Here is a 12,993-nt window from a genome sequence, read left to right as displayed (position 1 = left end):
CACCTGTTAATTTTTAAGATTTTGACACATTCAGCTCAAATGTACACAATTGCTGATTATGGCTGTCAAATCTAAACCAAACGTTGTGCACTCAAATCTTTTGCTGTATTTAGTTTATTTTGGCAACCGGATGATGATTCTAGCATGAAATTGCTTGGGCACCTGTTAATTTTTAAGATTTTGACACATTCAGCTCAAATGTACAATCATGCGCTAAAAACGCATTTAAAGCAATAAAAAGGTGATTATGGCTGTCAAATCTAAACCAAACGCTGTGCACTCAAATCTTTTGCTGTATTTAGTTTATTTTGGCATCCGGATGATGATTCTAGCATGAAATTGCTTGGGCACCTGTTAATTTTTAAGATTTTGACACATTCAGCTCAAATGTACAATCATGCGCTAAAAACGCATTTAAAGCAATAAAAAGGTGATTATGGCTGTCAAACCTAAACCAAACGTTGTGCACTCAAATCTTTTGCTGTATTTAGTTTATTTTGGCATCCGGATGATGATTCTAGCATGAAATTGCTTGGGCACCTGTTAATTTTTAAGATTTTGACACATTCAGCTCAAATGTACAATCATGCGCTAAAAACGCATTTAAAGCAATAAAAAGGTGATTATGGCTGTCAAATCTAAACCAAACGCTGTGCACTCAAATCTTTTGCTGTATTTAGTTTATTTTGGCATCCGGATGATGATTCTAGCATGAAATTGCTTGGGCACCTGTTAATTTTTAAGATTTTGACACATTCAGCTCAAATGTACAATCATGCGCTAAAAACGCATTTAAAGCAATAAAAAGGTGATTATGGCTGTCAAACCTAAACCAAACGTTGTGCACTCAAATCTTTTGCTGTATTTAGTTTATTTTGGCATCCGGATGATGATTCTAGCATGAAATTGCTTGGGCACCTGTTAATTTTTAAGATTTTGACACATTCAGCTCAAATGTACACAATTGCTGATTATGGCTGTCAAATCTAAACCAAACGTTGTGCACTCAAATCTTTTGCTGTATTTAGTTTATTTTGGCATCCGGATGATGATTCTAGCATGAAATTGCTTGGGCACCTGTTAATTTTTAAGATTTTGACACATTCAGCTCAAATGTACACAATTGCTGATTATGGCTGTCAAATCTAAACCAAACGCTGTGCACTCAAATCTTTTGCTGTATTTAGTTTATTTTGGCATCCGGATGATGATTCTAGCATGAAATTGCTTGGGCACCTGTTAATTTTTAAGATTTTGACACATTCAGCTCAAATGTACACAATTGCTGATTATGGCTGTCAAATCTAAACCAAACGTTGTGCACTCAAATCTTTTGCTGTATTTAGTTTATTTTGGCATCCGGATGATGATTCTAGCATGAAATTGCTTGGGCACCTGTTAATTTTTAAGACTTTGACACATTCAGCTCAAATGTACAATCATGCGCTAAAAACGCATTTAAAGCAATAAAAAGGTGATTATGGCTGTCAAACCTAAACCAAACGTTGTGCACTCAAATCTTTTGCTGTATTTAGTTTATTTTGGCATCCGGATGATGATTCTAGCATGAAATTGCTTGGGCACCTGTTAATTTTTAAGATTTTGACACATTCAGCTCAAATGTACAATCATGCGCTAAAAACGCATTTAAAGCAATAAAAAGGTGATTATGGCTGTCAAACCTAAACCAAACGTTGTGCACTCAAATCTTTTGCTGTATTTAGTTTATTTTGGCATCCGGATGATGATTCTAGCATGAAATTGCTTGGGCACCTGTTAATTTTTAAGATTTTGACACATTCAGCTCAAATGTACACAATTGCTGATTATGGCTGTCAAATCTAAACCAAACGCTGTGCACTCAAATCTTTTGCTGTATTTAGTTTATTTTGGCATCCGGATGATGATTCTAGCATGAAATTGCTTGGGCACCTGTTAATTTTTAAGATTTTGACACATTCAGCTCAAATGTACAATCATGCGCTAAAAACGCATTTAAAGCAATAAAAAGGTGATTATGGCTGTCAAACCTAAACCAAACGTTGTGCACTCAAATCTTTTGCTGTATTTAGTTTATTTTGGCATCCGGATGATGATTCTAGCATGAAATTGCTTGGGCACCTGTTAATTTTTAAGATTTTGACACATTCAGCTCAAATGTACAATCATGCGCTAAAAACGCATTTAAAGCAATAAAAAGGTTATTATGGCTGTCAAACCTAAACCAAACGTTGTGCACTCAAATCGTTTGCTGTATTTAGTTTATTTTGGCATCCGGATGATGATTCTAGCATGAAATTGCTTGGGCACCTGTTAATTTTTAAGATTTTGACACATTCAGCTCAAATGTACAATCATGCGCTAAAAACGCATTTAAAGCAATAAAAAGGTGATTATGGCTGTCAAACCTAAACCAAACGTTGTGCACTCAAATCTTTTGCTGTATTTAGTTTATTTTGGCATCCGGATGATGATTCTAGCATGAAATTGCTTGGGCACCTGTTAATTTTTAAGATTTTGACACATTCAGCTCAAATGTACACAATTGCTGATTATGGCTGTCAAATCTAAACCAAACGCTGTGCACTCAAATCTTTTGCTGTATTTAGTTTATTTTGGCATCCGGATGATGATTCTAGCATGAAATTGCTTGGGCACCTGTTAATTTTTAAGATTTTGACACATTCAGCTCAAATGTACAATCATGCGCTAAAAACGCATTTAAAGCAATAAAAAGGTGATTATGGCTGTCAAACCTAAACCAAACGTTGTGCACTCAAATCTTTTGCTGTATTTAGTTTATTTTGGCATCCGGATGATGATTCTAGCATGAAATTGCTTGGGCACCTGTTAATTTTTAAGATTTTGACACATTCAGCTCAAATGTACAATCATGCGCTAAAAACGCATTTAAAGCAATAAAAAGGTTATTATGGCTGTCAAACCTAAACCAAACGTTGTGCACTCAAATCTTTTGCTGTATTTAGTTTATTTTGGCATCCGGATGATGATTCTAGCATGAAATTGCTTGGGCACCTGTTAATTTTTAAGATTTTGACACATTCAGCTCAAATGTACAATCATGCGCTAAAAACGCATTTAAAGCAATAAAAAGGTGATTATGGCTGTCAAACCTAAACCAAACGTTGTGCACTCAAATCTTTTGCTGTATTTAGTTTATTTTGGCATCCGGATGATGATTCTAGCATGAAATTGCTTGGGCACCTGTTAATTTTTAAGATTTTGACACATTCAGCTCAAATGTACACAATTGCTGATTATGGCTGTCAAATCTAAACCAAACGCTGTGCACTCAAATCTTTTGCTGTATTTAGTTTATTTTGGCATCCGGATGATGATTCTAGCATGAAATTGCTTGGGCACCTGTTAATTTTTAAGATTTTGACACATTCAGCTCAAATGTACAATCATGCGCTAAAAACGCATTTAAAGCAATAAAAAGGTGATTATGGCTGTCAAACCTAAACCAAACGTTGTGCACTCAAATCTTTTGCTGTATTTAGTTTATTTTGGCATCCGGATGATGATTCTAGCATGAAATTGCTTGGGCACCTGTTAATTTTTAAGATTTTGACACATTCAGCTCAAATGTACACAATTGCTGATTATGGCTGTCAAATCTAAACCAAACGTTGTGCACTCAAATCTTTTGCTGTATTTAGTTTATTTTGGCATCCGGATGATGATTCTAGCATGAAATTGCTTGGGCACCTGTTAATTTTTAAGATTTTGACACATTCAGCTCAAATGTACAATCATGCGCTAAAAACGCATTTAAAGCAATAAAAAGGTGATTATGGCTGTCAAACCTAAACCAAACGTTGTGCACTCAAATCTTTTGCTGTATTTAGTTTATTTTGGCATCCGGATGATGATTCTAGCATGAAATTGCTTGGGCACCTGTTAATTTTTAAGATTTTGACACATTCAGCTCAAATGTACACAATTGCTGATTATGGCTGTCAAATGTAAACCAAACGCTGTGCACTCAAATCTTTTGCTGTATTTAGTTTATTTTGGCATCCGGATGATGATTCTAGCATGAAATTGCTTGGGCACCTGTTAATTTTTAAGATTTTGACACATTCAGCTCAAATGTACAATCATGCGCTAAAAACGCATTTAAAGCAATAAAAAGGTGATTATGGCTGTCAAACCTAAACCAAACGTTGTGCACTCAAATCTTTTGCTGTATTTAGTTTATTTTGGCATCCGGATGATGATTCTAGCATGAAATTGCTTGGGCACCTGTTAATTTTTAAGATTTTGACACATTCAGCTCAAATGTACACAATTGCTGATTATGGCTGTCAAATCTAAACCAAACGTTGTGCACTCAAATCTTTTGCTGTATTTAGTTTATTTTGGCATCCGGATGATGATTCTAGCATGAAATTGCTTGGGCACCTGTTAATTTTTAAGATTTTGACACATTCAGCTCAAATGTACAATCATGCGCTAAAAACGCATTTAAAGCAATAAAAAGGTGATTATGGCTGTCAAACCTAAACCAAACGTTGTGCACTCAAATCTTTTGCTGTATTTAGTTTATTTTGGCATCCGGATGATGATTCTAGCATGAATTTGCTTGGGCACCTGTTAATTTTTAAGATTTTGACACATTCAGCTCAAATGTACACAATTGCTGATTATGGCTGTCAAATCTAAACCAAACGTTGTGCACTCAAATCTTTTGCTGTATTTAGTTTATTTTGGCAACCGGATGATGATTCTAGCATGAAATTGCTTGGGCACCTGTTAATTTTTAAGATTTTGACACATTCAGCTCAAATGTACAATCATGCGCTAAAAACGCATTTAAAGCAATAAAAAGGTGATTATGGCTGTCAAACCTAAACCAAACGTTGTGCACTCAAATCTTTTGCTGTATTTAGTTTATTTTGGCATCCGGATGATGATTCTAGCATGAAATTGCTTGGGCACCTGTTAATTTTTAAGATTTTGACACATTCAGCTCAAATGTACAATCATGCGCTAGAAACGCATTTAAAGCAATAAAAAGGTGATTATGGCTGTCAAACCTAAACCAAACGTTGTGCAATCAAATCTTTTGCTGTATTTAGTTTATTTTGGCATCCGGATGATGATTCTAGCATGAATTTGCTTGGGCACCTGTTAATTTTTAAGATTTTGACACATTCAGCTCAAATGTACACAATTGCTGATTATGGCTGTCAAATCTAAACCAAACGTTGTGCACTCAAATCTTTTGCTGTATTTAGTTTATTTTGGCATCCGGATGATGATTCTAGCATGAAATTGCTTGGGCACCTGTTAATTTTTAAGACTTTGACACATTCAGCTCAAATGTACAATCATGCGCTAAAAACGCATTTAAAGCAATAAAAAGGTGATTATGGCTGTCAAACCTAAACCAAACGTTGTGCACTCAAATCTTTTGCTGTATTTAGTTTATTTTGGCATCCGGATGATGATTCTAGCATGAAATTGCTTGGGCACCTGTTAATTTTTAAGATTTTGACACATTCAGCTCAAATGTACAATCATGCGCTAAAAACGCATTTAAAGCAATAAAAAGGTGATTATGGCTGTCAAACCTAAACCAAACGTTGTGCACTCAAATCTTTTGCTGTATTTAGTTTATTTTGGCATCCGGATGATGATTCTAGCATGAAATTGCTTGGGCACCTGTTAATTTTTAAGATTTTGACACATTCAGCTCAAATGTACACAATTGCTGATTATGGCTGTCAAATCTAAACCAAACGCTGTGCACTCAAATCTTTTGCTGTATTTAGTTTATTTTGGCATCCGGATGATGATTCTAGCATGAAATTGCTTGGGCACCTGTTAATTTTTAAGATTTTGACACATTCAGCTCAAATGTACAATCATGCGCTAAAAACGCATTTAAAGCAATAAAAAGGTGATTATGGCTGTCAAACCTAAACCAAACGTTGTGCACTCAAATCTTTTGCTGTATTTAGTTTATTTTGGCATCCGGATGATGATTCTAGCATGAAATTGCTTGGGCACCTGTTAATTTTTAAGATTTTGACACATTCAGCTCAAATGTACACAATTGCTGATTATGGCTGTCAAATCTAAACCAAACGTTGTGCACTCAAATCTTTTGCTGTATTTAGTTTATTTTGGCATCCGGATGATGATTCTAGCATGAAATGGCTTGGGCACCTGTTAATTTTTAAGATTTTGACACATTCAGCTCAAATGTACAATCATGCGCTAAAAACGCATTTAAAGCAATAAAAAGGTTATTATGGCTGTCAAACCTAAACCAAACGTTGTGCACTCAAATCTTTTGCTGTATTTAGTTTATTTTGGCATCCGGATGATGATTCTAGCATGAAATTGCTTGGGCACCTGTTAATTTTTAAGATTTTGACACATTCAGCTCAAATGTACAATCATGCGCTAAAAACGCATTTAAAGCAATAAAAAGGTGATTATGGCTGTCAAACCTAAACCAAACGTTGTGCACTCAAATCTTTTGCTGTATTTAGTTTATTTTGGCATCCGGATGATGATTCTAGCATGAAATTGCTTGGGCACCTGTTAATTTTTAAGATTTTGACACATTCAGCTCAAATGTACACAATTGCTGATTATGGCTGTCAAATCTAAACCAAACGCTGTGCACTCAAATCTTTTGCTGTATTTAGTTTATTTTGGCATCCGGATGATGATTCTAGCATGAAATTGCTTGGGCACCTGTTAATTTTTAAGATTTTGACACATTCAGCTCAAATGTACAATCATGCGCTAAAAACGCATTTAAAGCAATAAAAAGGTGATTATGGCTGTCAAACCTAAACCAAACGTTGTGCACTCAAATCTTTTGCTGTATTTAGTTTATTTTGGCATCCGGATGATGATTCTAGCATGAAATTGCTTGGGCACCTGTTAATTTTTAAGATTTTGACACATTCAGCTCAAATGTACACAATTGCTGATTATGGCTGTCAAATCTAAACCAAACGTTGTGCACTCAAATCTTTTGCTGTATTTAGTTTATTTTGGCATCCGGATGATGATTCTAGCATGAAATTGCTTGGGCACCTGTTAATTTTTAAGATTTTGACACATTCAGCTCAAATGTACAATCATGCGCTAAAAACGCATTTAAAGCAATAAAAAGGTGATTATGGCTGTCAAACCTAAACCAAACGTTGTGCACTCAAATCTTTTGCTGTATTTAGTTTATTTTGGCATCCGGATGATGATTCTAGCATGAAATGGCTTGGGCACCTGTTAATTTTTAAGATTTTGACACATTCAGCTCAAATGTACAATCATGCGCTAAAAACGCATTTAAAGCAATAAAAAGGTTATTATGGCTGTCAAACCTAAACCAAACGTTGTGCACTCAAATCTTTTGCTGTATTTAGTTTATTTTGGCATCCGGATGATGATTCTAGCATGAAATTGCTTGGGCACCTGTTAATTTTTAAGATTTTGACACATTCAGCTCAAATGTACAATCATGCGCTAAAAACGCATTTAAAGCAATAAAAAGGTGATTATGGCTGTCAAACCTAAACCAAACGTTGTGCACTCAAATCTTTTGCTGTATTTAGTTTATTTTGGCATCCGGATGATGATTCTAGCATGAAATTGCTTGGGCACCTGTTAATTTTTAAGATTTTGACACATTCAGCTCAAATGTACACAATTGCTGATTATGGCTGTCAAATCTAAACCAAACGCTGTGCACTCAAATCTTTTGCTGTATTTAGTTTATTTTGGCATCCGGATGATGATTCTAGCATGAAATTGCTTGGGCACCTGTTAATTTTTAAGATTTTGACACATTCAGCTCAAATGTACAATCATGCGCTAAAAACGCATTTAAAGCAATAAAAAGGTGATTATGGCTGTCAAACCTAAACCAAACGTTGTGCACTCAAATCTTTTGCTGTATTTAGTTTATTTTGGCATCCGGATGATGATTCTAGCATGAAATTGCTTGGGCACCTGTTAATTTTTAAGATTTTGACACATTCAGCTCAAATGTACACAATTGCTGATTATGGCTGTCAAATCTAAACCAAACGTTGTGCACTCAAATCTTTTGCTGTATTTAGTTTATTTTGGCATCCGGATGATGATTCTAGCATGAAATGGCTTGGGCACCTGTTAATTTTTAAGATTTTGACACATTCAGCTCAAATGTACAATCATGCGCTAAAAACGCATTTAAAGCAATAAAAAGGTGATTATGGCTGTCAAACCTAAACCAAACGTTGTGCACTCAAATCTTTTGCTGTATTTAGTTTATTTTGGCATCCGGATGATGATTCTAGCATGAAATGGCTTGGGCACCTGTTAATTTTTAAGATTTTGACACATTCAGCTCAAATGTACACAATTGCTGATTATGGCTGTCAAATCTAAACCAAACGTTGTGCACTCAAATCTTTTGCTGTATTTAGTTTATTTTGGCAACCGGATGATGATCCTAGCATGAAATTGCTTGGGCACCTGTTAATTTTTAAGATTTTGACACATTCAGCTCAAATGTACAATCATGCGCTAAAAACGCATTTAAAGCAATAAAAAGGTGATTATGGCTGTCAAACCTAAACCAAACGTTGTGCACTCAAATCTTTTGCTGTATTTAGTTTATTTTGGCATCCGGATGATGATTCTAGCATGAAATTGCTTGGGCACCTGTTAATTTTTAAGATTTTGACACATTCAGCTCAAATGTACAATCATGCGCTAGAAACGCATTTAAAGCAATAAAAAGGTGATTATGGCTGTCAAACCTAAACCAAACGTTGTGCAATCAAATCTTTTGCTGTATTTAGTTTATTTTGGCATCCGGATGATGATTCTAGCATGAATTTGCTTGGGCACCTGTTAATTTTTAAGATTTTGACACATTCAGCTCAAATGTACACAATTGCTGATTATGGCTGTCAAATCTAAACCAAACGTTGTGCACTCAAATCTTTTGCTGTATTTAGTTTATTTTGGCATCCGGATGATGATTCTAGCATGAAATTGCTTGGGCACCTGTTAATTTTTAAGACTTTGACACATTCAGCTCAAATGTACAATCATGCGCTAAAAACGCATTTAAAGCAATAAAAAGGTGATTATGGCTGTCAAACCTAAACCAAACGTTGTGCACTCAAATCTTTTGCTGTATTTAGTTTATTTTGGCATCCGGATGATGATTCTAGCATGAAATTGCTTGGGCACCTGTTAATTTTTAAGATTTTGACACATTCAGCTCAAATGTACAATCATGCGCTAAAAACGCATTTAAAGCAATAAAAAGGTGATTATGGCTGTCAAACCTAAACCAAACGTTGTGCACTCAAATCTTTTGCTGTATTTAGTTTATTTTGGCATCCGGATGATGATTCTAGCATGAAATTGCTTGGGCACCTGTTAATTTTTAAGATTTTGACACATTCAGCTCAAATGTACACAATTGCTGATTATGGCTGTCAAATCTAAACCAAACGCTGTGCACTCAAATCTTTTGCTGTATTTAGTTTATTTTGGCATCCGGATGATGATTCTAGCATGAAATTGCTTGGGCACCTGTTAATTTTTAAGATTTTGACACATTCAGCTCAAATGTACAATCATGCGCTAAAAACGCATTTAAAGCAATAAAAAGGTGATTATGGCTGTCAAACCTAAACCAAACGTTGTGCACTCAAATCTTTTGCTGTATTTAGTTTATTTTGGCATCCGGATGATGATTCTAGCATGAAATTGCTTGGGCACCTGTTAATTTTTAAGATTTTGACACATTCAGCTCAAATGTACACAATTGCTGATTATGGCTGTCAAATCTAAACCAAACGTTGTGCACTCAAATCTTTTGCTGTATTTAGTTTATTTTGGCATCCGGATGATGATTCTAGCATGAAATGGCTTGGGCACCTGTTAATTTTTAAGATTTTGACACATTCAGCTCAAATGTACACAATTGCTGATTATGGCTGTCAAATCTAAACCAAACGTTGTGCACTCAAATCTTCTGCTGTATTTAGTTTATTTTGGCATCCGGATGATGATTCTAGCATGAAATTGCTTGGGCACCTGTTAATTTTTAAGACTTTGACACATTCAGCTCAAATGTACAATCATGCGCTAAAAACGCATTTAAAGCAATAAAAAGGTGATTATGGCTGTCAAACCTAAACCAAACGTTGTGCACTCAAATCTTTTGCTGTATTTAGTTTATTTTGGCATCCGGATGATGATTCTAGCATGAAATTGCTTGGGCACCTGTTAATTTTTAAGATTTTGACACATTCAGCTCAAATGTACAATCATGCGCTAAAAACGCATTTAAAGCAATAAAAAGGTGATTATGGCTGTCAAACCTAAACCAAACGTTGTGCACTCAAATCTTTTGCTGTATTTAGTTTATTTTGGCATCCGGATGATGATTCTAGCATGAAATTGCTTGGGCACCTGTTAATTTTTAAGATTTTGACACATTCAGCTCAAATGTACACAATTGCTGATTATGGCTGTCAAATCTAAACCAAACGTTGTGCACTCAAATCCTTTGCTGTATTTAGTTTATTTTGGCATCCGGATGATGATTCTAGCATGAAATGGCTTGGGCACCTGTTAATTTTTAAGATTTTGACACATTCAGCTCAAATGTACAATCATGCGCTAAAAACGCATTTAAAGCAATAAAAAGGTGATTATGGCTGTCAAACCTAAACCAAACGTTGTGCACTCAAATCTTTTGCTGTATTTAGTTTATTTTGGCATCCGGATGATGATTCTAGCATGAAATTGCTTGGGCACCTGTTAATTTTTAAGATTTTGACACATTCAGCTCAAATGTACACAATTGCTGATTATGGCTGTCAAATCTAAACCAAACGTTGTGCACTCAAATCTTTTGCTGTATTTAGTTTATTTTGGCATCCGGATGATGATTCTAGCATGAAATTGCTTGGGCACCTGTTAATTTTTAAGATTTTGACACATTCAGCTCAAATGTACACAATTGCTGATTATGGCTGTCAAATCTAAACCAAACGCTGTGCACTCAAATCTTTTGCTGTATTTAGTTTATTTTGGCATCCGGATGATGATTCTAGCATGAAATTGCTTGGGCACCTGTTAATTTTTAAGATTTTGACACATTCAGCTCAAATGTACAATCATGCGCTAAAAACGCATTTAAAGCAATAAAAAGGTTATTATGGCTGTCAAACCTAAACCAAACGTTGTGCACTCAAATCTTTTGCTGTATTTAGTTTATTTTGGCATCCGGATGATGATTCTAGCATGAAATTGCTTGGGCACCTGTTAATTTTTAAGATTTTGACACATTCAGCTCAAATGTACACAATTGCTGATTATGGCTGTCAAATCTAAACCAAACGTTGTGCACTCAAATCTTTTGCTGTATTTAGTTTATTTTGGCATCCGGATGATGATTCTAGCATGAAATTGCTTGGGCACCTGTTAATTTTTAAGATTTTGACACATTCAGCTCAAATGTACACAATTGCTGATTATGGCTGTCAAATCTAAACCAAACGCTGTGCACTCAAATCTTTTGCTGTATTTAGTTTATTTTGGCATCCGGATGATGATTCTAGCATGAAATTGCTTGGGCACCTGTTAATTTTTAAGATTTTGACACATTCAGCTCAAATGTACAATCATGCGCTAAAAACGCATTTAAAGCAATAAAAAGGTGATTATGGCTGTCAAACCTAAACCAAACGTTGTGCACTCAAATCTTTTGCTGTATTTAGTTTATTTTGGCATCCGGATGATGATTCTAGCATGAAATTGCTTGGGCACCTGTTAATTTTTAAGATTTTGACACATTCAGCTCAAATGTACACAATTGCTGATTATGGCTGTCAAATCTAAACAAACGTTGTGCACTCAAATCTTTTGCTGTATTTAGTTTATTTTGGCATCCGGATGATGATTCTAGCATGAAATTGCTTGGGCACCTGTTAATTTTTAAGATTTTGACACATTCAGCTCAAATGTACAATCATGCGCTAAAAACGCATTTAAAGCAATAAAAAGGTGATTATGGCTGTCAAACCTAAACCAAACGTTGTGCACTCAAATCTTTTGCTGTATTTAGTTTATTTTGGCATCCGGATGATGATTCTAGCATGAAATTGCTTGGGCACCTGTTAATTTTTAAGATTTTGACACATTCAGCTCAAATGTACACAATTGCTGATTATGGCTGTCAAATCTAAACCAAACGTTGTGCACTCAAATCTTTTGCTGTATTTAGTTTATTTTGGCATCCGGATGATGATTCTAGCATGAAATTGCTTGGGCACCTGTTAATTTTTAAGATTTTGACACATTCAGCTCAAATGTACAATCATGCGCTAAAAACGCATTTAAAGCAATAAAAAGGTGATTATGGCTGTCAAACCTAAACCAAACGTTGTGCACTCAAATCTTTTGCTGTATTTAGTTTATTTTGGCATCCGGATGATGATTCTAGCATGAATTTGCTTGGGCACCTGTTAATTTTTAAGATTTTGACACATTCAGCTCAAATGTACACAATTGCTGATTATGGCTGTCAAATCTAAACCAAACGTTGTGCACTCAAATCTTTTGCTGTATTTAGTTTATTTTGGCATCCGGATGATGATTCTAGCATGAAATTGCTTGGGCACCTGTTAATTTTTAAGATTTTGACACATTCAGCTCAAATGTACAATCATGCGCTAGAAACGCATTTAAAGCAATAAAAAGGTGATTATGGCTGTCAAACCTAAACCAAACGTTGTGCAATCAAATCTTTTGCTGTATTTAGTTTATTTTGGCATCCGGATGATGATTCTAGCATGAATTTGCTTGGGCACCTGTTAATTTTTAAGATTTTTACACATTCAGCTCAAATGTACACAATTGCTGATTATGGCTGTCAAATCTAAACCAAACGTTGTGCACTCAAATCTTTTGCTGTATTTAGTTTATTTTGGCATC

The sequence above is a fragment of the Festucalex cinctus genome, unplaced genomic scaffold (assembly GCF_051991245.1).
Source record: "Festucalex cinctus isolate MCC-2025b unplaced genomic scaffold, RoL_Fcin_1.0 HiC_scaffold_100, whole genome shotgun sequence".
Classification (NCBI taxonomy): Eukaryota; Metazoa; Chordata; class Actinopteri; order Syngnathiformes; family Syngnathidae; genus Festucalex; species Festucalex cinctus.
The sequence above is the reverse complement of the archived record's forward strand: the minus strand, read 5'-3'. Positions refer to the sequence as shown.